Source organism: Triticum dicoccoides, chromosome 7A, assembly GCF_002162155.2.
Source record: "Triticum dicoccoides isolate Atlit2015 ecotype Zavitan chromosome 7A, WEW_v2.0, whole genome shotgun sequence".
Classification (NCBI taxonomy): domain Eukaryota; kingdom Viridiplantae; phylum Streptophyta; class Magnoliopsida; order Poales; family Poaceae; genus Triticum; species Triticum dicoccoides.
Genome location: NC_041392.1, coordinates 709,844,471 through 709,868,477, shown reverse-complemented (window position 1 = coordinate 709,868,477; position 24,007 = coordinate 709,844,471). Strand labels below are relative to the sequence as shown.

The window sequence follows — 24,007 nt, the reverse complement described above, 5'->3', positions numbered from 1 at the left end:
TCTATTTTTGCCAAGTCTGTCTCCTTCTGTTGCTCAACTATATATGTTGCATATCATCGACTCATGTGACGATGCAGGTGCATAGATCATATATGGCAAAGAAGTGCTACGCCAGGAGTATATATAAGACAAATGGTCGGAGTGTCAGGCCCAGGTGTACCGGTTTCCGGTTTCCGAGCGACAGGCAGTAGTTAGTTTAGGTTCACGCTAATGCGAGAGAGGGATACGAACTCATGTACTCAAAGTGATAGCTCTTCTCGCGTATATCATTGTTTAGATGGATGACAATGTATTTGCAAGTAATCGAGACTTGTATCGCTATTTTTGAGATGATGACGAGAGACCACTTTGTGTTGGATGATGATTATGATGATGAGACTAATTGTATATATATGCTATGATACATTTGTATATGTATGATATGCTAAAGATTATTGTATAAAGCCTATTTAAATACAAAACAAATATGCAGGGAAAAAACTAATAAAACTAGTAGTAGCGAGGGGGGAAATTTAGCAGTAGTGCCGCCTTACCAGTAGCGCTTCCCAGTAAACAGCGTTGCAGATAATATCAGGAGCGCCCTTTTCTAAAGAGCGCTACAGCTATTCATGTATAGCAGTAGCGTGGGACAACAGACGCTACTACTATACGTTAGCTGTAGCGCCTTATTAGTAGCACCGGTCCCCGCGCTACTAATAGGCCCAAAACCCGCGCTGCTGCTAGGCTTTTCCCTAGTAGTGACATTGACTTAGTAATTTTCAGATCACACAGGTGCGACGCTGGCCAGGCGTGTAGCGCCTATCTGTGAGGCGTTGCACAGTGTAGTGTGGTGCCTTCGTGTCAGGCGTCACACAAAAAGGTCAGCCACGTGAAATAGTTTCACGGGCAGTTCATTCTGTGATTTGATTTCATTCATAGATCAAATTTGTCAATTTTGCCGCTTCGTTTCATGGGTTTGCTACTGATGTGGGATGGGAATCGTACTTTTTGTGCAGAGTACTATATTCTTTTCTCGCCGACAAAGTAAGATCAATTGGATCTGCCGCGAGCTTTGTAGGTTCACGTGCCAAAGGACTGATCTTTCCAAGCACGGTACTATTGCGAAGATCCAAACAAAAGCCCGACTAAAACTACTGGCTAGAAGTAGCAGGGGCGTGTTTGGTTGCCTGCATAGGCCTCGATCAGGCCTGTGCGGGAAGTGATCAGCCTGTTTGGTTGCCCGCATACATTATTGGGCCCACATCGCACGTTTCTTAAAAAATCTCTGAGCCTAACTCATTGGGAACGCACGAATCGGCAGTTTCTTCAGAGCTAGGCCCGAGCGGTGCACGTGAGCAGTGGCGGCTGCACGCGCACGGCCACGCTTGAGAAGCCGCGTTGCTTCCCGAAGCGCCGTCAGTTATTATCCTCACCGCCCCTCACCGCTCCCTCTCCCCACTCTTCCCCACCCTCCCAACTCTCACCGGCGGCAGCGGATCAGAGCAGAGGAAGAAGACCACCGGACTCCATCACCGGCGGCGGCGGATCAGAGCAGAGGAAGAAGACCACCGGACTCCATCAATGGCGGTAAGCACTTCTCTCTCTTCGACATGCACGCACGCTAGATTCGATCCACGACGATAGATTCGATCCATGACGGAGGGGAATGAGGAATAGAGGTAGATAAGCATAGGAGTAGTTCATACTAGTTCATAGCAGTTCAAACGAGTTCATACATGCAAGATCGGAATGCAGAAGGGGGATTGGGGGATTGGGGGTACACAACGGAAACCGGCCGACCACGGCGGCCGTCACCGACGTGTGGAGCGGCTGGTCGAGCCACTGGCCTTCATCTTCTTCTTCTTCGCCGTGCGGGCCGGCGGGTCGTCTTCCTCGTCCTCGGTGGAGTCGAGGTCAATCTGCCAGGTACGACGGCCTGGCTCCGGCGCCCTCGCTGGCACGTGCACCGCTTCTTCTTCCTCCTCCTCCTTAGGCTCCCCAGCGATGACCGCCGGCGGTGCGATAGCCGTTTGCCAGTACACTGCGGCACGGCAGTCATTAGGAGCCCAGTAGGTCTTGTACTTGCACCACTTCTTCCTCCGTTTAGCGTCGTCGGAGACGGCCTGATTCATGGCCCAACGAATGATGTCAACTGCCATCACGCCCTTCGCTGGGTCAGGAATCAGTGTCTTCACCTCTTCTTTAGTGGCCTTCATGAGCATTGTATTTGATTCGTTCTGCATGTCCGGCATGGAGTCGAAATTCGAGCACACCTCCATGGTGTTCTCGAACTTGGTGCGATCACCAGCCGACCACCCGAGAAAAAAGGCCCTCCAGCCAATACCCCAAGGGAAGGGGTAGGCGTTGGAGCTGGAGCTAGAGCTCATGGCGATGGGGAGGAGGAAGGTTGACAGTGAGAGAAGAGAGGGGGTGGGTAAGTAGTGGTGGGCAGGGTGAGTAAATATAGGGGGGATGGAGAGGAGGAGAAGAGTGACAGTCATGCTGTTTTAACTACATGCTCTTCAATTAGCCATGAACTCTATGATGTGCTTGACTCCATGAACTGTGTGCAGATCAAGGAGAGCAATGAGATGGGCACGGAGGTGCTCCCAGCCATTAACAAAAAGGGCAAGCAACACCTTCACCCAATGCCCGACGAGGTTGTGCTGCCGCCCACCGCCGAGGAAGATCCGAAGACGCCTGAGGGTGGCGACGACGAGGGCATGGAGGAGCCCCCCAGCAACAAGCGCCGTAACTATGGCCACTACCATCAGGAGGATGGCCCAACTCACTTCTGCAGGTCATCCTTGCACTGAAACTTGAGTGCATCCCCATGCCTCTGGACTTCACAAAGCACTTCTTCGCGGTGCCGACGAAGTTCAAGCTCAGGAACAACACCGGCTGCTCCTGGAAGGTGACGGTCAAGCTGATGAACAACGCGGTGACCCTGTATCAGGGTTGGGCCACCTACGCAGTCGTTCATCACATTAAGATCGGCTACATGGTGACGTTCAAGCTCCTCACTCCCGACACCCTCGAGGTCATCATCTTCGACGAGGATAACATTGAGGTCATCAACAAGTGCGGGAAGCACGACGAAGCCTTCGCCGCCAAGGAGTAGGGCCGGGCCACCTCTTTCCATCGTACTATCTGAATTATGCTAGTTTATGGTTTTTGAGTTGAACTGTTATGAAGTGTGGTACTGCTTATATCTGAATTATACTAGTTCATGCTCTGTTTATACTCTGTTGTCTGTTTATACTCTGTTGTCTGTTTATACTCTGTTGTGCTTATGATGTGTGCTGCCGAAGTGTGGTGGTAACCTCATCAACTAGCCAAAAAGGTTACCATACACCAGGCGTTGCATACAACCAAACATCATACTTTGAGTTTGTCCACTAACATGCAGACAACCAAACACCATGCAGATGGTGCATTTGAGGCTGCATTTGCATAGCCAGATTGGGTGGAAAAGTGTATGCAATGCGGGTACTGTAGCGCGCGCTAACCCAACACGCCCCAGATGAATCCATCCATGCAATATGCCCAGTCAAAGATCGATGCACCGGAACGAAGAAAAAACCGGAGCAGGCCATCTTCCTCCGCAGATTGCATGCGGTTGCGGCCTCCCGGATCGACATGGAAAGCAAGCTGGATTCGAGCGCCTCGCTCCACACTAGGTTGCGGCCGTAGGATAATGAGCTCTTTCTCAAACGTGCGGTGGACACGGGCCGAGGAAACGAGGCGAAATGGGGTAGTGTGAGCACGACTGCGAGGAGAGGTCTCTCGACTGCACTTGAATCACTCCGGTCTGAACAGCTGACTGCACCGCTGCAGCCGTTGTGCATTGTCACTGAATCCCCCTGGCTAGTCGTCAGCTAATGAGCTGGTCATTTGACGACAGAGCTGCACGTTCGTGCTGATGAATACAGTACAATTTTCGTGTTGCATCCAACCTTTTTGTCTCTTTTACACTGAACCAACACGTACGCTTGGGCCTATCTCTGCTCTATCTGAACGGCAGCTCCATTTGTCTCAACCTTTTTTTCAACCATGTCGTCGGTCGAACTGCTGTGCAAATGAGACCACGGTCCATACTTTGTTTCTTGGTATTTTATTTTTGTGAAACGGTAAACTGAGAGTCCAAAACTCAATTAAATCCGACGGGTTCGCGTGCCAAAACTCGTGTTCTTGGTAAGCATGGAGCGACTCAATCCGTTATGGGCTTATGGCACGTGGAAGAAATGCAGCCTAAAGATCCAAACAAAGCCCGAATGTGAACCTTCTATCCAGTAGCACTGTGGCAGATACTCCCTCCGGTCCTTTTTTATCTGCGTTGTGAAAAAATCCATCCGTCATCTTACATTCCCAGTCAAAGTCCGCAAAAAAAAAAATACATTCCCACTCAAACATCGATGCACGCTGGATGAAAACGAAGAAAATCGGAGCAAGTCCAGCTAGCGTGGGTGGACGCGACGCGGAGCCGACATGCGGGAGCCGAAACGGAACGCAAGTGTTGTAGTAATAAAAAAATGGCGAGCTGAAGAACTAGTGGCGCTGATGGGAGCTCCATCATCCATGCGTGGAGGCACGGGTGCCGGCCGGCAGAGGTTGCGGCCGGGTGCAGCAAAGCAAGCGAGCTGGCAGGACTGATCGATCGGGCGTCTCGCTCCAAACTACTCCCTCTGATTTCAAATTACTCGTCGCTTTTCAAATTACTCGTCACAGAAATGGATGTATCTAGAACTAAAATACATCTAGATACATTCATATCTGCGACAAGTAATTCAAAACGAAGAAAGTACAATCGCATATGACACGGAGCTCCGGTGCAATGGAAGGAGCTAGCGTGTTTAGAAGGGGGGCGTGACTGACTGCGATTACATGTCCCTCTTCTACACGGGTACTTCACGCTGGTCTCTGAACCCTGAAGCAATGCTGTAGTAGCCATGTCGGTCTGGACAGTGCAAATAAGACTGTGATGCGGCCTACAATTTGTGTAACTGTTTTAAGGACTCCTAATCAATATTCTACTGTAACACCTACATGTAACAAATGAACGCAAGTGCTACAGATAGAGATGTGGGCCGAACCAAGGTCGAGATTATAATCTATACTTTCATTTTATATTGTTTTGGTTGGGGTGCGCCTGTGGCAAGCAATGGTGCAACGCTCGGCCGACACATGAGAACCGTCCATGTAGCGATGTGGGATTATTCGAATAAGTTTTTTTTAGAATTGATTATTCGAATAAGTCGAAGAGACGTAGGCCCCGTTTGGTTCATAAGTCCTAGGACTTTTTTTAATCCCAACCCAAGACCCTAAAAAACTCCTACCTGTTTGGTTCCTGGAAATTAACATGGACTAAAAGACTATATTACAACTATAAGTCCCTTCTTGAGAGTCTTATTTCATAAGTCACAAATGCCCATTTTAAATCTCTATAAATCCCTCCTGTTTGGTTTAGATGGGACTTATAAAAACATTTTTAAGTCCATAGAAACAAACACCCTTGTACTCTCGCAAGAAAAGCAGAAGCCCAAACGAAAGCATATATTGTTCGCCTACCGCTCGTGGTCCAACCAGCTACGCGGGTCAGGCAGGTGAACCTGACTGATTTGGTGTTTGGAGCCCAAGCAGGACGTCACGGCCCACATGACCCATGGCCCATTTTATCATCACAGAGGTTACCTTAATTTAGATTACCGATCTCTTTCTAAAAAAAAGATTACGGATCTAAAAAAAGGATTACCGATCTGTTTTACAAAAAAAACTACATCTCCTTTTTAGACTCACGAGTTTTATTTTTTATGGTAAAAAGAATTCACGGGCTTATTCTTTTCAAGCTGTAGACTAATAAAACCGCTAAAAGAAATATATAGGCTAAAAAAATACTTCGCATGCTTTTATTTCCCGTATCATTATGATCAGGGCATGATGGAAGGTGATTATGGTCCCACATGCAAAAACAATGATGATTATGGTCCAGACGGATCTAAATTTTACAAAAAAAAATAGAGAGAGAGAGAGAGAGAGTAAGATGACATCACTTTCATGCAGCCCCAAGAACTCAGCTGATCAGGTTTCCTCCTCCTGTCGTCGGCGCCGCCTTCGATCCGTGCCATCTCTGATGGCCTTAGGGCTGTGGAGGTGCGAAGGACCTCGGCCCTCGATCGGCGGAAGCTAGACACCGCTATTGTTCTTAATAGGTTCAATGTCATGGTTGGAGGTTGTGTGTCGGCTATGATGTCCCTCGATAGGACTAGTGTCTTCCATATTTGATTCATGTTCCAATGGTGTGTCTAGCATTGTCAGAGGGCGTGTGGAGGTGTGTCTCCATCATATCTCGTGGGATTTAATCGCTGCTCCGATTCGGCGGATCTGTTTGCATACAGTTTTCATTCATATTTGTTTGGGACTTTTCAGGTTTGCTCCTTCCGATCTACGATTTTCTTCATCAACGATGGTTGCTAATCTAGTGTGCTGGTCCTGTTGGGTCTTAGCACAATGCTTTTCTGATTATTTACTACAACAGAGTTTGCCTAGCTCCGGAGAGGGAGGGACAATGACGGTGATGTGTCATCGGTCTGCTTTAGTGTTTGTAGCTCTCGCTAGGTAGTCCATGGATTTAATTGTAAAAAAATAACAACTAATGTTCACTGCACTACCATGATTGATTATGAATAGATCGAAAGTTTGTCCCAAAAAAAGATGACACCAATTTTTAGAGTTTTTTTTCTAGGGCTTCAACTTTATTATAAAGAATTTGCAAGCATGGCAGGTAATTATCTTATACGAGAAAATCTAACAGCCAAAATCGACTAAGCAACAACAAAAGGTGAAAAAATAAAATTAGAACATATGAGAAAATAAAAAAACTTTTATCTAAGACATTTTCCCTTGTTAGTAAATAAACTCATATTATAACAAAACATTATTTTCTAAGGTCAAATGAATTAAGAATTTAGGTATTACCATAAAGTAGAGAAAAAATCTAAGAAAGAAAACTTAAAATAAATTATAATGAAAACTTGCCCGTAGATTTCGAAGAACTTAATATCTAAAAAGGAAATTATAGTAGTGCAATTTTCAAATGACATTACGATCTGCACACATATTGCATGGAACTACATGTATATGACCATGCTATATCAGGTGTTTCGGGTAGTATGACAACAACAACCAAAACTAATCTGCTCTCCAGATGTCATACATGAATTTAATCTCATATTAAGGGGGTCGTTTCTTCCATCTCTCAATACATATGTATGTATATGCCACGCTCGCGCGTACACACACTGACACACAACAACATGCATGAATGCACACACACGCAAACAAGAACATGCACAAAGCGCGAACACACGAACAATAAATTGGTTGAACTTGAGGAATCAGAACACACACACACACATAATAATAATAATAATAATAATAATAATAATAATAATAATGATCAAACGAAACAAAAATGAGGAATCAGAACTAAAAAACAAAGGCAAATACAAAATTACAAAGCAAAGACAAAACCATAATAACTTGTGACGAAGAATAAATTAAGTGCATTGGCATTACTCTAAAGAAGAAATAAATAAAAAATATAAAACAAATGATGGCACAAAAAACTGTACACAATTAGTACAAAAATTGTACTATTGTTTTATAATATAAAAATAAATATATAGGGGTGCAATTTTCACGCAATAGTATGATTTGCATATTGATTGCAGATAACTTGAGTAAGTATATGCCAATATTATACCTATTGCTTAGGTTACAAATTAATTATCTCAACACGCGCAAAATAAAACGCATCTTGATGATATTGTCACTCCTTCCCGGAAGCATGCATGAAAGGATGTACACACGGATGCATGCCCATGGACACGGGCACACACACATGCAGTGGCAGAGCTACCAAAAAAGTTGGGCTAGCAAGAGAGCCGAAACAGTGCCTACCAATTTGAGAATCAATGCGTTAGTGCGGGTTGGTCTTTATAACAAACATTTGTTTCGCTTAGTAATGGGCAGGCCACGGCCCATCTGGCCTTGTCGTAGCTCCGCCGGTGGGGAGCTCCTATGTGGCGCCTTCAGCGTCACTTGGGGAACCGGCGGTCACGCGCCCCTCCTCATGGGCTGTCCCATGTAGAGTGTGAGGTTCGACGCGCGTGACCGGTTTTCCTCGCTCAGGTGCATTTTGACCAGTCACGGTTGACCAATTGACTGGTGAACCGTTGACTATTTAAGAAATACAAAAAACTGGAAAAGGGGAAAAAAATCGAAAAGCATCTTCAATTAAAAAATGTTCATGGATTTTGGAAAAAAAAGCTAAGGAAAAAGTTTCATCAATTCTGAAAATGTTCATAGAATTTGAAAAAAAATCACCAAAATTTTGAATAAGTTCATAAATTCTGAAACTAAAAATCAACGCTTCTGAAAAAAGTTCATCGATTTTGCAAAAAGTTCAACACTTTCTAAAAAGAGTTCATTGAAACTGAAAAAAAGTCATCAAAATTCAAAAAAGTTCAAGAATTTTGAAAAAAATCATCAATTTCAAAAAAAAGTTCACATATTTGCAAGCAATTCATCGCTCTAGGAAGAATAAAAAAGGAAAAAGGAAAAAGAACGAATAAAAGAAAGAAAAAGTTAAATGTTAGCACATCCACGCTGGTTGGTGGGGCGGTGTATAGCCTACCTAGATGAAGGAGGTCGCTGGTTCAATTCAATTGGAGTGTTTGTTTTTTGTATTTTAAATCACAGAAGAAAATGTTACATGGGCCGGCCCTGCGCGGGTGCCGTATGCAAAAACTAGTACGCCGGTGCATGCAGGCGCGCACTCACATGAGCACACAAAAAATTCACATGCACAACACACAAGGAAATATGTATGACCCGCTCCGGCAAGTGCGGTAAAAATAGGTACGTGACGGATAGCAAAACCAAAAAAGAAAAAAAGAACGCGGACCATACTAATCAGATATGACACGACGCTCTTGTGCAGTGGTAGGAGCTAACGCTTGAGATGAGGGCGTGACTGCGTGCAGATATCTCTCTTTTGTACTTCACTCCGGTGTCCGACCTCTGAAGCAACGTTGCAGTAGCCATGTCATTCTGACCGTGCAAATGAGACTGTAGCCTATAATTCATTTTATTTTTTAGGTAACTTGGCGTGAACACTTAAGCTTTTGGGTATTCAGGTCTAAACCCACAAGCTTTGGGTGTTGCTTGCTTCTATTTCTAGGAATTCTGACACCTTTACTGCTCCTTTGATTTATAGAACGGGAAAAATAGGCATAGGAAAAATAAAAGGATTGCTATGCCCTGCTCACTTGAAACATGTAGAATTGGGAAAATATATGGGAACTAACACAAGTGGGTGTTCTATGACAACATAGAAAAATCGTGATTCTTTCAAAGGGACCTCATGGAAAATTTCCTATGAGATACACTAGGGAAAGTTCTATTAGAATAATTCATAAGAGTTGGATTCCTGCAGATCAAACACCCACCACAAGGAAAAATCCATAAGATCACAATCCTACACAAACTCTATGGAAATCCAATGAATCAAAGCAACCCTTTTATTATGAGTACACTTGCAATTGAATTATCCAGGGAGCCACAGATTGCGACTTACTTCCCAGGTTCTAATACGCAATGTTGCTGGCTTCAAAGTTTAAAATTATGAAATGAACCCCCCACGACAAACGCTATGGGCAATGAGGTCAAAATTATGGTTAATTTTCTTTTGTTTTGATTGGGGTGCACCTGTTCCAAGCAATAGTGCAACGCTAGGCCGACACATGAGAACCGTCCATGTAGCGAGCTGCATAGACAAATTCTTTCCCATAAAAAATAACTTAATATCCCATGAATCCGTAGATCCACGTATTAGATATTAAATTGATAAGAACAGATACTATATTTGATCTTAGCCAAGAGGCCGAGAAAGGTATGCTTTGGACGGTGACCCTGCGCCTGATTTTATTGCTTTACAAACCGCCTCCGCTCTGTTGCAAAGGCGATGTGGGATTGCTCGAAGATGCATATTCCCGCAAGAAAAACAAAAGGCCTCGCGTACTGCTCGTCCAACCAGCGACGCGGGCCGGTCAGGTGAACCGACGTCTGGGAACCCACGTGACCCATGGCCCACGTGACGGCCCACGTGACCCATGGCCCCAATTCTCCACTGAGCAGAGATGACCTGTATCGGTTCTTAGCATGCTTTCATTTTCCTATATTGATAACTTTTTTTGAGGGGATCCTATATTGATTACAAGGTGAGCATGTAATTGTGCCATCCAACACAGCCTGTATCGGTTCACCGAGCGGTTTGGGCGCACTTTTTCCCGCAAAGTTTTTTTGGGGGGGAGGGAGGAGGGAGCTTTGTGGGAGTCTAACAACAACCACGTAGGACTCTGACACTCCCGACCCACTAAACCCCCCTCCCGATCAAATTTTGTTCCGCTCCGCTCCTTCTCCCTCTTGTTTGCATCCGCATCCTCCTTCTCCAACGTCGTCGTTGTACTTCTTCAGCCGGCACACACGCATTGTCCACCCAGCACTGATGCGCCAGCTCGCCTTTTACGATGGTGTCATCCACCCTGGAGTCGTCCTTAGGAAGGTACACTCCGCCCCCTTGTCGACGCCGTCCATGGCGGACACCACGCGCGGTAGGTGTTTGGTGAAATGCGATTGAGCTTATTTTTTAATGCCATGTTAGAGTACGAAGGATGGCGGGGTACTCGAACATGATGGATAAGTTGTTGTGCGATACGTGGTTGGCCGTATCCACTGATTTCGTAGGCAGGAGCAGAGGGGTGATCTTCTGGCAGTGCATGCATGATTCATTTCACGCATGAAAGCACATTGCGACCTACGACATGTACATCATCCAACAACTCAATGTGAGGTCGTTGTCGCATCGATGGTACGCCATCCAGACCTCTGTCACCAAGTTTTGTGACGCGGTTGGTCGGCTAGAGGCAAGGTGGCCATTTCGCGCAGCAGAGGAGGAGATTGTAAGTTTTGCTTCTTCTTGCTCAATGTATTGATTGAATCATTCACTCAATATTGGTCTACGCATTATATAGCCCCCATGCGTTGCCATGATGTACCACAGAATAGAGGATGAACATTTACGCGCATACACTGTTCGATAAAGCCAAAGAGCAGTATCTGTGAGATGACATGATCCGTTCATAAAATACTTGTTGAACAGCCAGTTAATCTCATTGAATTAGAACTATTGTCGTACTAGACTTATTTGCATGTTATGTACATGCGGTTTTTCCTATTTTTTATCCGAACATTGATGTAATCCGCTTGCATGAATTTTGTCCGGCTAATTAAAAACCGGCTTGAAATGTTCGTGAACTGGTTCCCCTGTTCCATCTAGTAAACGTCTCTCCGACATTGAAGCCGCACGGAGGCCGGGGAAGCGGTGCGAGCGGCACCCTCGGCCAGTTAGTCGCTTCAATCCCGGCGCTAGCGAGCGGTCCCGTCCACGCTGGCTGGCATCAATGCAGAGCAGCAACTCTAGAGCGGCGTGAATACGGGCAGCTGGCTTTGGGCGGGAAAGCACGCGGGCACGGGAGGGTTTTTTGGTGGGCCAGACACGGGTGTGGCAGCAAAGCCGCCCCCTCCCCCCTAGTTTTGCTTTCGATTTGTGAGAAAAAGCATGTCCGGACCAGAGAATACTTGTATGACATCTCACTTTTAGGTGAGATCGACCCCAAAAAACTAATCATACTTAGACATTTTAAAAAAAACTAAAATTATTTGACAACATTCATATGAGGTATGTCTACAACTCCAAAACAACAGCTCAAAACTCAATGTACATTTATAGATTTGAAAAAGAAACATTGATGAATAGTACTCCCTCCGTAAACTAATATAAGAGCGTTTAGAATACTAAAGTAGTGATCTAAACGCTCTTATATTAGTTTACAGAGAGAGTAGTAGTTTTGGGTGAATAGTACTTTGACATTATTCACATCTAATTTTCTCTCTTTTTTTTGTTTCTATTAATGTAAGTTGACGTAGGAGCTGAAACTTTTTGAGGTTGTACACAAAACATTGATGTGTCTCTAAAAAAAATAAGAATGTTTGAACATGTATTATTTTTCCAAAAAAATCGATCTTATAGATCTCACGTAATGTGAGATCTCACACAAATCTCCCCCATTGATGACATCTAAGGTCTGGAGACAATGTTCAAGTTACTTTTGAAAAAGAACACGCAGCGTGGTGGTCATCAAAGTTCAAAATTTTGCGTCAAAATATTTCCCCCTCTTATCAATCTTCTAAGATTTAGCTCCATCGGTCTAACCGATCTTAACACAACTTGACTGAACCTCCGACAGCAAGGGGTCTGAACACAAATTTGAACTGAATTGCGATCAAGATTATATTTCATTTTATTTTTGTTTTGGTAGGGTGCGCCTATTCCAAGCAGAAGTGCAACACTTGGAAGACACATCAGATCCGTCCATGCATCGAGCTACATAGACGAACTCTTCCCCACAAAAAACTAAATTAATATCTCATGAATCCGTAAATCCACCTATCAAATACTAAACAGATAAAAACAGATACTACATCTGATATTAGCGAAAAGGCAGAGAAAGGTATATGCCTTGAACGATGACCGTGTGTGCCTTTTGTTGGTCTGTGAACCGCCCTCGAGCGGGTGCAAAAGCGATATGGGAAATCCAACAAGCGTGGCGACCATATCTCGCCTTACGCGAGTGCAACTCTCGTCTTGGTAAATAGAATGTCTCCATGTTGTGGCTATTGGGCCAGCCTGTTAGCGAATGTTTAGAAGAAAGAAACAAGAAAAATCGGCAAAACCAGGATTCAAACCCGGGTCTTATGGCTGAGCTGCAACTCCACTAACCACTAGGCCAACTTCCTCTCCATGTATATTACTAGGGAGCGAGCTAGTTGAGGGTAATAGAGCCGGTTTTGCATTGTTTTATCTCGGTTTTCTTGTTTTTGTTTTGTCTTTCTTTTTTCATCGGGTTTCCTCGTTCCTTTCTTTGTTTTGAATATTTTTTATTTTTTTCTATTTTATTCATTTTCTCTCCTGTTTTCTTTTTTTTCTTATCCGTTTTTTAGTTTTTGTTTTCCTTCTAGATTTTTTGTATATGTCAAAAAAAAATTATAATACATGTTTAATATTTTTAGAATACTAATTTAATATTTATTTAATACATGGTCAACATTTTTTCTGTAAACATGATTAAAAAAATTTAAATATAAGATTAACATTTTTTGTATACACAGTCAACATGTTTAAATAGTTTTGAAACTGAGAGTGAAAACCAATCGGCCACACCCATGTCCCCCCCTCGCTCTGAAAACATATGGTTTTTAGTTGACTCCCTTTGATCAGTTGCTAGGGCTTCCTTTGGTTTACATGAATATTGTAGAAATTCCGGTGGTTAGGATTCCTACCAGAAAATATCTTTTTGAGCTATTTGATTTGCAGGAATGAATTCCTACTCTTGTAGGATTCATTCATATCTAGTTACATAGACATTAGTAACCATATATGCTCGCCCTGAGATTGTGTCCATAATATGCAAATGAGACTATGATACATACTCCTCCATAAAAAAACTAAACTGTAAAGATTTTATTATGATTTGGTTGGGGTGTGCCTATTCCAAACAATAGTGCAACACTTGGACGACACATGAGGACCCATGCAGCAAGCTACATTTTAAAGGCCTTCCCCCAAAAAAAAAATTAAATTAATATCATAGTGTGGATTCGAAGATCCACATATCAGATATTAAACTGACAAGAACAGATACTACACTTGATCTTAGCCAAGAGGCCGAGAAAGGTATACACTAAATCGTGCCCCTGGCTCCCTTTTATTTCTTCCTGAACCGCCTCAGGTATCTGGGCACGCCATGTGGGATTATTCCACCGACGAGTCAAAGCCTCTTTTCTGTTTCAGAATCTGTGATCCGTTTGTTTGCCCGCTCAACCAGCGCTTAGGGCCGGGGTAGGTTTTTCCTTCGATCGATGTGGCCTGTGGGCTAGGATAACTGAGCCTGGCTGCGCGTGTCAGGCAAGGGCGTGACGGCCCACATGCTCAATGGCCCAATCAGTCGTCGCTAAGATGGTCTTAATTATAGTATCGAGTTGTTTCTCCAAAAAAAAATTATAGTATGGAGTTTTGCCCACTCAAATATATTTTTTCTTACAGTATCCCGTTTTTTTTCTCCTTTTGCGCTCTTCCTCTCTAGTCCAGAATATAAAAAATTCTTCACTATCCTACAAAAAAAGAGAAAACATTCACATGATTTTCCTTTTTGGTGCTCTACTTTTTTTAGGGGTTTTGGTACTCTGCTAGGTTGGGGGTGATGACGAACGCCTCATGGGCTGCTACGACTAGCAGTGGCACGAATGGGTACGTAGTGCGTGCACTTGCTTATGTTAATTCATCTTCTCAAGAAAAAAAAAACTTATATTAATTCAAGGCAGGATTATGGAGATGATGCATGGTCCAGAACTCCAGATGCATACATGGAATGAATTATAGACGAAGCCCGTCCAGAGATTGAGTTGAACCTGAGCCAAGATCTGCGTGCGTTGCAGTTGCAGTTCCACGCGCCAACTGCCAACCAAAGACTGCTCTCCCTAAACAAATAGAGTAGCAGCCTCATTCCTGCCGCACATGCATGGAATGGAAGAAACAATGGGCGCAATCCATACACGAAGGAGACCACGCGCACACAAGCGCTAGCTAGATCGGGCACAAAACCTGAAGAAAGCCAGGTAGCAGCAGCAGCAAACAGTTCTCCCAGATATATATGCCCAGTCAAAGATGTATGCATGCTGGGAACAAAGAAAACTGGAGCAGATCCATCCAGCTAGCGCGCGTCGACGGGATGCATGCCGTGCCGACATGGGAAAGGGACGAGGGTAGAGGGTACTGCTAGCATTGAGGAAAGGGAGTATGGCCTTGTTTGGATCCAGGGGTTTGGGTTAGTTTGGACTCAATTAACCCTAAAATATTCAAACAGAAGGGTTAGTTTGGGTTAGATGCATCTAACCCATTTAAAAAATCTAACTCATTCAAGAGGTGCTTATTTGGGTTAGTTCTTCTCGGAACAACTAAAAAAAATATTTTTTGCTCTCGCTCTCCTCTCAGCAGATCCCTCCCCACTTTCTCGAAACTTCTCATCCTCTCCCTCTCTCCTTCTCACACCGCCTGTGAAGGCGCCTAGCCGAATCCGTGCTTCATCTAACCCTGTCATCCAAATACATCTTTGACTAGAGTTAGTTCAGGGTTAGTTCAGGGTTAGAATCTAACTCTAATCACTAACTGAGTTAGAGTATCAAACAGGACGAGCTGGACCTGTAGTACTACAGGAGTGCTACCATTGAGGGGGTTGGGAGTTCCATGCAAACAGGCATGGTGGCGCAAGTACCGGCAAAGGCTGCGACTATGGGACAAATTACTGTTATGACCTAAAAGGCTAACAAAATCCTGATTTGACCTCGTTTCAAAAATAAAAATTTGATTTTGACCTCTTTGGGAGACGCCAACATCCCTGGCGTCTGGGTTGCGAACCAGACGCCAGGAACCCTGGCGTCTGGCCCCTGGCCCGCACTGCCCGCCTGCCCGTTGACCTGCTGACGTGGCAAAGGGGCCAGACGCCAAGGACCCTGGCGTCTGGCCCTGGTAAGTGGATAACCCACGGGAGAGTGTGTGGGACCCACCCCACACACTTTCCCCAATCCACAACCCGAGCTTGAAGAACACTTGGAACTCCCACACTCTCTCCCACCCCTCAAGCTCCCCCTCAAATCCTCTCCAAAAGGTGCATCCCTTAGGTGGATCTTTCCATCACTTTGTTGCTCTTGGTAAACTCCCCCAAATCATCAAATTATTTTTTGTTAAATCTTGTTATTTTGGTTGCATTCTATACATGTTGGTGGAACCCTAGTTCTTGTTTTCTCCCTTATGTTAGTGTAAATGGCTTGGTTAACTTTGATAATATAGTGATATGCATGGTGTGTAGTAGGAATATATGCTTGTTGAGTAGAAAGATTGGGGGTTAGGGTTAGTTAGTGATTATGGTTATCTTTGCTTAATGTGTGTTAATTAGTGATACTTTTGTGGACATCACCAATAATTTAGTGTTCATATGATTTGGATATAATGAGATGTATTTGGATAAACACCAATTCTCATTGAAGTCTTAAATGCATTCATGTTATTTTTAGATGGAGAGACTTGTTAATGTTCATTACATGGACAAGGAGGCATTCTTGAGTAACAATGCCGACACGGGTGAGGAACCATTGGTTTTTGATACAAGCCCTAGCTATGAGGATGTTGTTGCAAAAGTGAGTGTGGGAGTCCTGGATTAGGGGGTCTTCGGACAGCCGGACTATGTCAATTGGCCGGACTGTTAGACTATGAAGATACAAGATTGAAGACTTCGTCTCGTGTCCGGATGAGACTCTACTTGGCGTGGAAGGCAAGCTAGGCAATACGGATATGGATATCTCCTCCTTTGTAACCGACCTTGTGTAACCCTAACCCTCTCCAGTGTCTATATAAACCGGAGGGTTTTAGTCCGTTGGACAACAACAACTACAACATACAATCATACCATAGGCTAGCTTCTAGGGTTTAGCCTCTCTGATCTCATGGTAGATCTACTCTTGTACTACCCATATCATCAATATTAATCAAGCAGGACGTAGGGTTTTACCTCCATCAAGAGGGCCCGAACCTGGGTAAAACATTGTGTCCCCTGCCTCCTGTTACCATCCAGCCTAGACGCACAGTTCGGGACCCCTACCCGAGATCCGCCGGTTTTGACACCGACATTGCTGCTTTCATTGAGAGTTCCTCTGTGTCATCGCCATTAGGCTTGATGGATCCTACTATCATCAATAGCGATGTAGTCCCGGGTGAGACTTTTCTCCCTGGACAGATCTTCGTGTTCGGCGGCTTTGCACTGCGGGCCAATTCGCTTGGCCATCTGGAGCAGATTGAAAGTTACGCCCCTGGTCATCAGGTCAGGTTTGGAAGCTTAAACTACACGGCCGATATCCGTGGAGATTTGATCTTCGACGGATTCGAGCCTCTGCCTCATGTGCCACGCGGTCACGATGAGTATGACTTAGCTCTCCCATCGGACAGTGTTAAGGAGATCGCACTGGCAGCCGCTCCGACCCTCAATTTGGAGCCAGTTGCGCCTTCCGCGGACGGGTGGATGGACCCCGCCACGGAGGCCTTACCCTCAGCGGCGATCGAGCCGAACATCGACCTTACCTTGCACGAGAGTCGTGTCGTTAAACTGTCGGATCCTTCTCCGGCCACAGACTCCGAACCGCCTGCGCCCGTTCATATCGAATCTGATTGGGCGCCGATCATGGAATTTACCTCCGTGGATATTTTTCAGCACTCGCCCTTTGGCGACATACTGAACTCGTTAAGGTCTTTCTCCTTATCAGGAGGATCCTGTCCGAACTATGTCCGGCAGGACTGGGATGCGGACGACGAAGAAATTCGCGACCCACCCACCACCCACTTAGTAGCCACTGTCGATGACTTAACCGACATGCTCGACTTCGACTCCGAAAACATCGATGGTATGGACGACGATGCGAGAGACAAAGAGGAACCACTGCCCACAGGGCACTGGACGTCCACCTCATCACATGACGTATACATGGTGGACACACCAAAGGAAAACGACGACGAGGAACGGAAGGACGCAACGAAGGGTTGTCCCCTCGAGAAGCAGTCAAAGCGGCGGCGTAAGCGCCGCCCCAAATCCCGCCTTGACAAAAATAATGATCATATAGACCCAGCGTTAGAGCAGGGCGAACCACTGCCGGACCACGGCAACACGGAGAATCAAACCGAACAAACCAACTCTGTCAAGGATAATAGTCCGGAGGACATAACACCGGACAGACGCCCGGAGCAACAAAATGCCCATCAAAGGCTTGTTGCCACCGCGAGGATTCTAAAAAGGCATAAGCAAAGGCTCAAGGCGGCACAAGACACACTCCAAATCAGATGGAGTAAAGTACTCAACACAGCAGCGAAGTATGGCGGTAATCGCCTCCCCAAGAGCTACCCGAAGCGGAAGTTGCTACCTGAATTCGATGAGGAGGCCTTAGATCCCCCACAACCAAAAATTAAAATGGCCACCCGGCCGGATAGACGACCTCACGGCCAACATGGAGCGGCAAGCGACGCCGCACAGAAGCCAATACGCGATCCACGCAAGTGCTCGCATCAAAAGGACGGAGCAACTAGATCCATCTATGGATCGCGCAAGCGCACTCCAGCACACGATGCAACACACAAAACATCTGAACACCACGGCACGCCCAGATATAGGGGCGCCGCACACCCCCTATGTTTCACCGATGAGGTGCTGGACCATGAATTTCCAGAGGGATTCAAACCCGTAAACATAGAGGCATACGACAGAACAACAGACCCTGGGGTCTGGATTGAGGACTATATCCTCCACATCCATATGGCTCTAGGAGATGATCTCCATGCCATTAAATACTTACCCCTCAAACTCAAAGGGCCAGCTCGGCACTAGCTTAAAAGCCTCCCCGAAAACTCCATTGGAAGCTGGGAAGAGCTCGAAGACGCTTTTCGGGCAAATTTTCAAGGGACTTATGTCCAACCTCCAGATGCGGACGATTTGAGTCATATAACTCAACAGCCCGGAGAGGCCGCCCGAAAGCTTTGGAACAGGTTTCTTAGTAAAGAGAACCAAATAGTCGACTGTCCGGACGCCGAAGCCTTGGCAGCTTTTAAGCATAGCGTCCGTGACGAATGGCCTGCCAGACACCTCAGCCAAGAAAAGCCGAGAACAATGGCGGCATTAACAAGCCTCATGACCCGCTTTTGCGCGGATGAGGATAGCTGGCTAGCCAGATGCAGCACCAGCGAACCCAGTACATCCGAAATTAGAGATGGAAACGGGAAATCACGGCGCAACAACAATAACAAACGCCGGAATAAAGAAGACAGCACGAAGAGCACGGCAGTAAACGCCGGATTCAAAAGCTCTCGGCCAAGTCAGCAAAAGCCGCCCTCTAAAGACGCCAGAGACGAACTGTCCAGCCTAAACAAAATTCTACACCAAGTATGTCAGATCCATAGCACCCCCGGTAAACCTGCTAATCATACCCACAAAGAATGTTGGGTCTTCAAGCAGTCCGGCAAGCTCAACGCCGTACACAAGGGGGAGGATACACCAAGCAAAGACGAGGATGAGCCTCTCAAGCAAGACACTAGAGAACAAAAGAAATTTCCACCAGAAGTCAAAACAGTAAATGTGTTACACGTGATAAAGGGGAGAAACAAAGCGGCACTCCTAGATAAATATGCCCAAGGGCCTATCACCGCGGAGTCCTGCCAGTGGTCGTTTCAACCGATCACCTTTGACCATCGGGATTACTCATCAAGTATCCGGCGTGCAGGATGGGCTGCCTTGGTATTAGACCCAATAATTGACGGATACCACTTCACACGGGTCCTGATGGACGGTGGCAACAGTTTAAACCTGATATACCAGGATACAATCCGCGAAATGGGGATAGACCCAACGAAAATCCGCCATAGCAACACTACCTTTAAAGGAGTAACGCCAGGCCCAGGGGCTCACTGCACGGGCTCCCTGCTACTAAAATTTATATTCAGCTTCCCCGATAACTTTCGTAGTGACATTTAACCTTCCACATTGCTCCGTTCCAAAGTGGTTATCAAGCACTACTTGGAGGCGAAGCTTTTGCTCGCTTTAATGCAATACCGTATTACGCTTCCCTCACGCTCAAGATGCCTGGTCCACGTGTCATCATTACAGTGAGCGGAAATATTAAGCGATCTTTGCGCGCCGAAGAGAATGCGACGGCCTTGGCAGCCGCACACTAAAAACGGCCTCACCAACTAAAGCATTTGATAGGTCGTCAAGACCACGGACGCGGTTAGACGAGTCCGGCGCTGCTATATGTAATTTGTACCGGATTGATGGCCACACCCCTATTACAAATACAAGGGGCTCAACGCGCGCAGACAAGTGGCAATTTCTACTCATTTTTAATTATACATGGTTTCTTTAAAAACTACCTTTTTGCATGACAACTTTTTCACCTAAGTTCCTCTCTTTTACAGATGATCATCGTGCTACACCCGTCTAGGATACGGCACAACGGAGACACAGGCGCAGACGTGCAGCAGGGACCCGCTCCAAGGATTCTTTTTAGATTAAGACCCTGCATAAACCTTTTTTACTGTCTCTTGTTGATACACATCCCTCGAATTCTTAGTACAATTGAGAAGGATGCTGACGTCTTGGCATGTGGCCACGTCAGAATAATGCACGTACCTAGACACAAGGAGCTTATCACAAAGGGCACTATTTAGGCCCGGTTTATACCATAAAAACCGAATACCTTAGGGAGTGTTCGGCGTCACGAGTTTGGCCTTATATGCATCAGCTCCGACTCATTGTATTTGGTCAAATGTTGGGTTTGCCCGGCTCCTGTATTTTGGTGCCTTACGTTCCGCTTTATCGGCTAAGGCAGCACCAGGAGAACTACTGCGATTGTGCCCTGGTTCATTCGGACGAGCACCTCAGTAGAGAAAGCCAAAAACTGACTGTCATGATATAGTGTGAGACTGGTCAACCACTCGATGACCTACCGGAATGTTAGAATTCCTCCGCATTAACGAAGGGCCGTTTTTCGGCTAGGTATGTACGCAGCCCGAGATCAGGAGAGTGCGGAGCCACCAGGGGCTATCTAGTAGCCCCACTGTCAAACTCCTATGGCTAAGTGAAAGTGTTAAAGCAATATAGTCCGGTTGCCTCATTCGCTGCGCTATCATCTCCTTAATAGGACCAAGACGTTGGGTTAAGTGTGAACACGCGTTTTTTGCGAGCACCTCTGCATTATATGCGTGGGGCTTGAAGCCGACGACTGCAATCTTTCAGGTTATATACATATATACATAAACGACCGCACAGGAGGCATCACATTACTTTCCGGCAAAAGTATAAATACAGCCTGACTATATTTCATAAAAACATTGTGTTTACAATGGGAATACATGTCATTCAAACATAATATTCTTCGAGCACTGGGACTCTATCAAACGAGCACCCTCAAGAACCTCTTCAAAATAGTGCTCGACAGCTACTCGGCCTATGGCCGAACCTTCCGCCGCAATAGTGGTAGCATCCATCTCCGCCTAGTATGCCTTGACATGGGCAAAGGCCATCTGCGAGCCTTCTATGCACGCCGACCTCTTCATCGCATTGATGCGCGGCACCGCACCAAGGAACTGCTGCACTAAGCGGAAATAGCTTTTTGGCTTCGGCTTCTCCGGCCACAAGTGATCTACGATGGACCTCATGGCAAGCCCGGACAACCTATTAAGTTCGGCCCATTCGGCTAGCTGATCAGTCAAGGGAAGCAGACGCTCTGGAACGTTAAATTGCGACCAGAACAGCTTGTCCACTTCACGATCTGTCTGATCTCGAAAGTATTCAACCGCATCGACAGCGCTTGCCGCCAAGTCCATATATGCGTCCGCCGAACTCCACAGCCGATCCAGAGGGCCATACTGCGGATCCCCGAACTTCCTCTGCAGCAGAAAGGGCTTCCCAGCCGCAATATCCCCGGCTTCGCGCAGCTCCTCCTTCTTCGCCCTCATAGCAGAGCGAGTGTCTTTGGTCACCATCGTGGCCTTTTCAAGGTCCGCTGCCTTCAGTCGGTTCTCTTTTTCAAGGAACTGGCAACGGTCGGCAGTGTCTTTTAATTCTACGGCCATCTTGGCCATCTTCTCTTTGCTTTCGCAATGCGCGGACTTCTCGGCTCTTAACTCTTCGGCTGCCTTCAAAGCAGCCGCATTACTAACGCTTGCTTGTTCCTTGGCTCGGGCAAGTTCCGCCCGAAGGGTCTCCATGATGGAAGCTCCGTCTGCAGTCACAACATATTAAAGATACTGTCATCATGCCGCTCTTATTATGTGACATTCACCAGAAAAACATTACTTACCCTGTGACTCGTCAAGCCGCTTGTTAACAAGCTCGATGTCGGCGTCTGCCGCATCTAGTTGCCGCTTTAGTTCGGCAAACTCATGAGTCCGGCTAGCCACCGGAGCTCCCACTACCTGCACATTAAAGCGGTATGGTTATTGCCTGGGACTACGATCCTCTGTTTGTCGCCGTCCTCGGCGACAACCAGAGTCTCAGGGGCTACTATCTACACAGGGCACACCTAAAAATGTGTGGTACCATCACAAATGTACATCATTTTACGTACCTCAAAGCCCGTCAGTAGACTCACAAAGGCATCAGGCAACCCGCTTTCGGCAGATGAAATCCTTTCCATCACCGTACCCATCAATGTACGATGTTCCTCTAAGATGGCTGCTCGTTCCAAAAGCTCCCTCAGTACGTCCGACCGCATACCAGACGGTGCCGGACTCTTTTGTTTGCTCTCTTCAAGAGCCGGACGCTGAGGACTTCGGGTAACTATAGGATTATCTTCTGGCCTCACCGGATCCGGAGAGGCCTCCGTGACGACACTTCAAGGTCGCCTGCTTCTTGAGAGAAGGAGTCCGGGGGAGGTGTTTCGCTCTCCATCATCTCCGGAAGAAGATCCCCCGAAGACGAGCTCTGCTGAGAAGGGCAAAGATCCGAACTGCAAGATAAATACTTCAGTTATTTTCCTCAGAGGTAAGGTAATATGTCTCCACTATTAAAGTACTTTTTAATTACTTACAGCTCGTTAGAGGGCTGATCCCTGCACGGACTCTGTGCGGCAAGAGCACTCTCCAAGGCAGGACCCTCTGGTGGAGATTTCTTCTCCCGCTTGGAAACCTTAGTTTCCGGATCTTCAGAGGTAGTCCTCTTCCTCCACCGGGGTGAGAGAATGTCCGATTCCTCCCCTCCACTAGTAGGAAACGGAGCTTTAAAACCGGTTCGTAAGGGCCTTTAGTGCCGGTTCCATAACCGGCACTAATTGGTGGGCACTAAAGGCCCCGCCCCTTTTAGTACCGGTTCGGCACGAACCGGCGCTAAAGTGCCACCACGTGGCGTGAGCTCGCGCCCTGGTATGGGGGACCTTTAGTACCGGTTGGTGTTACCAACCGGTACTAAAGGTTTTTTTTTGAAAATTTTGGATTTTTTTATTTTTTTTAATTTTTAATTTTTCTGAATTATTTGGTGATTTAGTCTCTAATCACCTCTCTTAACTGCTCAAGTGTGGATCACTCATTCCAAATCATCTAACTTCCCGACCGGTCACCCATCCCTCTCACTACTCAAGCCCGAGCACACTTAACTTTCGGGTTCTATTCTCCTTCGTTTCCAAGTCTGCACTTGTTGTTTTTCTGACAATAGTAAGATGCCAATCCTATTAACCCTCAGGAGTTTAGCTTGAGCATGAAGTCACACATTTCACTGTTTAAGTTTGAAACTATTATTCTAAAAAACAGTAATTATTTAGTAACACTAATATTTCTTGAATAAGTTTGACCATAGTTTGATCATAGTTTGACCATAGTTTGACCAGATTTGACCAAAATTCAAAAAATTGAAATAATTATTTAGTAACACTAATATTCTTGAATAATTATGTAGTAACATTAATACTTTTTGAATAAGTAGTTTGACCAGATTTAACAAATTTTTTAAAAAAAAACTTAAATTTGACCATATCTTTTTTTCCTTTTGGAATTTGAGGATTCTAAAAAATTGCAAACAGGCCGTAGGCGGTCTCCATCGTATGCGGATTTTCGTGCTGAATTTTTTGATATATTATACGTTTTTTTCGACATTGTATGCAAAAGTTATAGCCGTTTTACATTTTCCCTACACTTTTTGCAAAACATGTCCAAATTTAAGTTTTCAAATTTTCCTAACTAGTAGATGTAGTAATATAACTACCTCTCGAAGGATTTTATTTTTTGAAGTTTTTATCATTTTCTTTTGATTTTTTCAGAACTGAA

The 24,007-nt window shown here is 45.6% G+C and overlaps 3 non-coding genes across 3 annotated transcripts; all 3 read right to left on the bottom strand.

The window, feature by feature from the left end:
- Positions 1-9,736: 9,736 nt before the first annotated feature.
- LOC119334796 lies at positions 9,737-9,935 on the bottom strand. The gene has a single exon (XR_005161557.1). It is a non-coding gene; the product is annotated as a U2 spliceosomal RNA (small nuclear RNA).
- Positions 9,936-12,415: 2,480 nt separating this feature from the next.
- LOC119334800 lies at positions 12,416-12,615 on the bottom strand. Its single transcript, XR_005161560.1, has one exon. It is a non-coding gene; the product is annotated as a U2 spliceosomal RNA (small nuclear RNA).
- Positions 12,616-13,635: 1,020 nt separating this feature from the next.
- LOC119334780 lies at positions 13,636-13,838 on the bottom strand. Its single transcript, XR_005161543.1, has one exon. It is a non-coding gene; the product is annotated as a U2 spliceosomal RNA (small nuclear RNA).
- Positions 13,839-24,007: the final 10,169 nt, after the last annotated feature.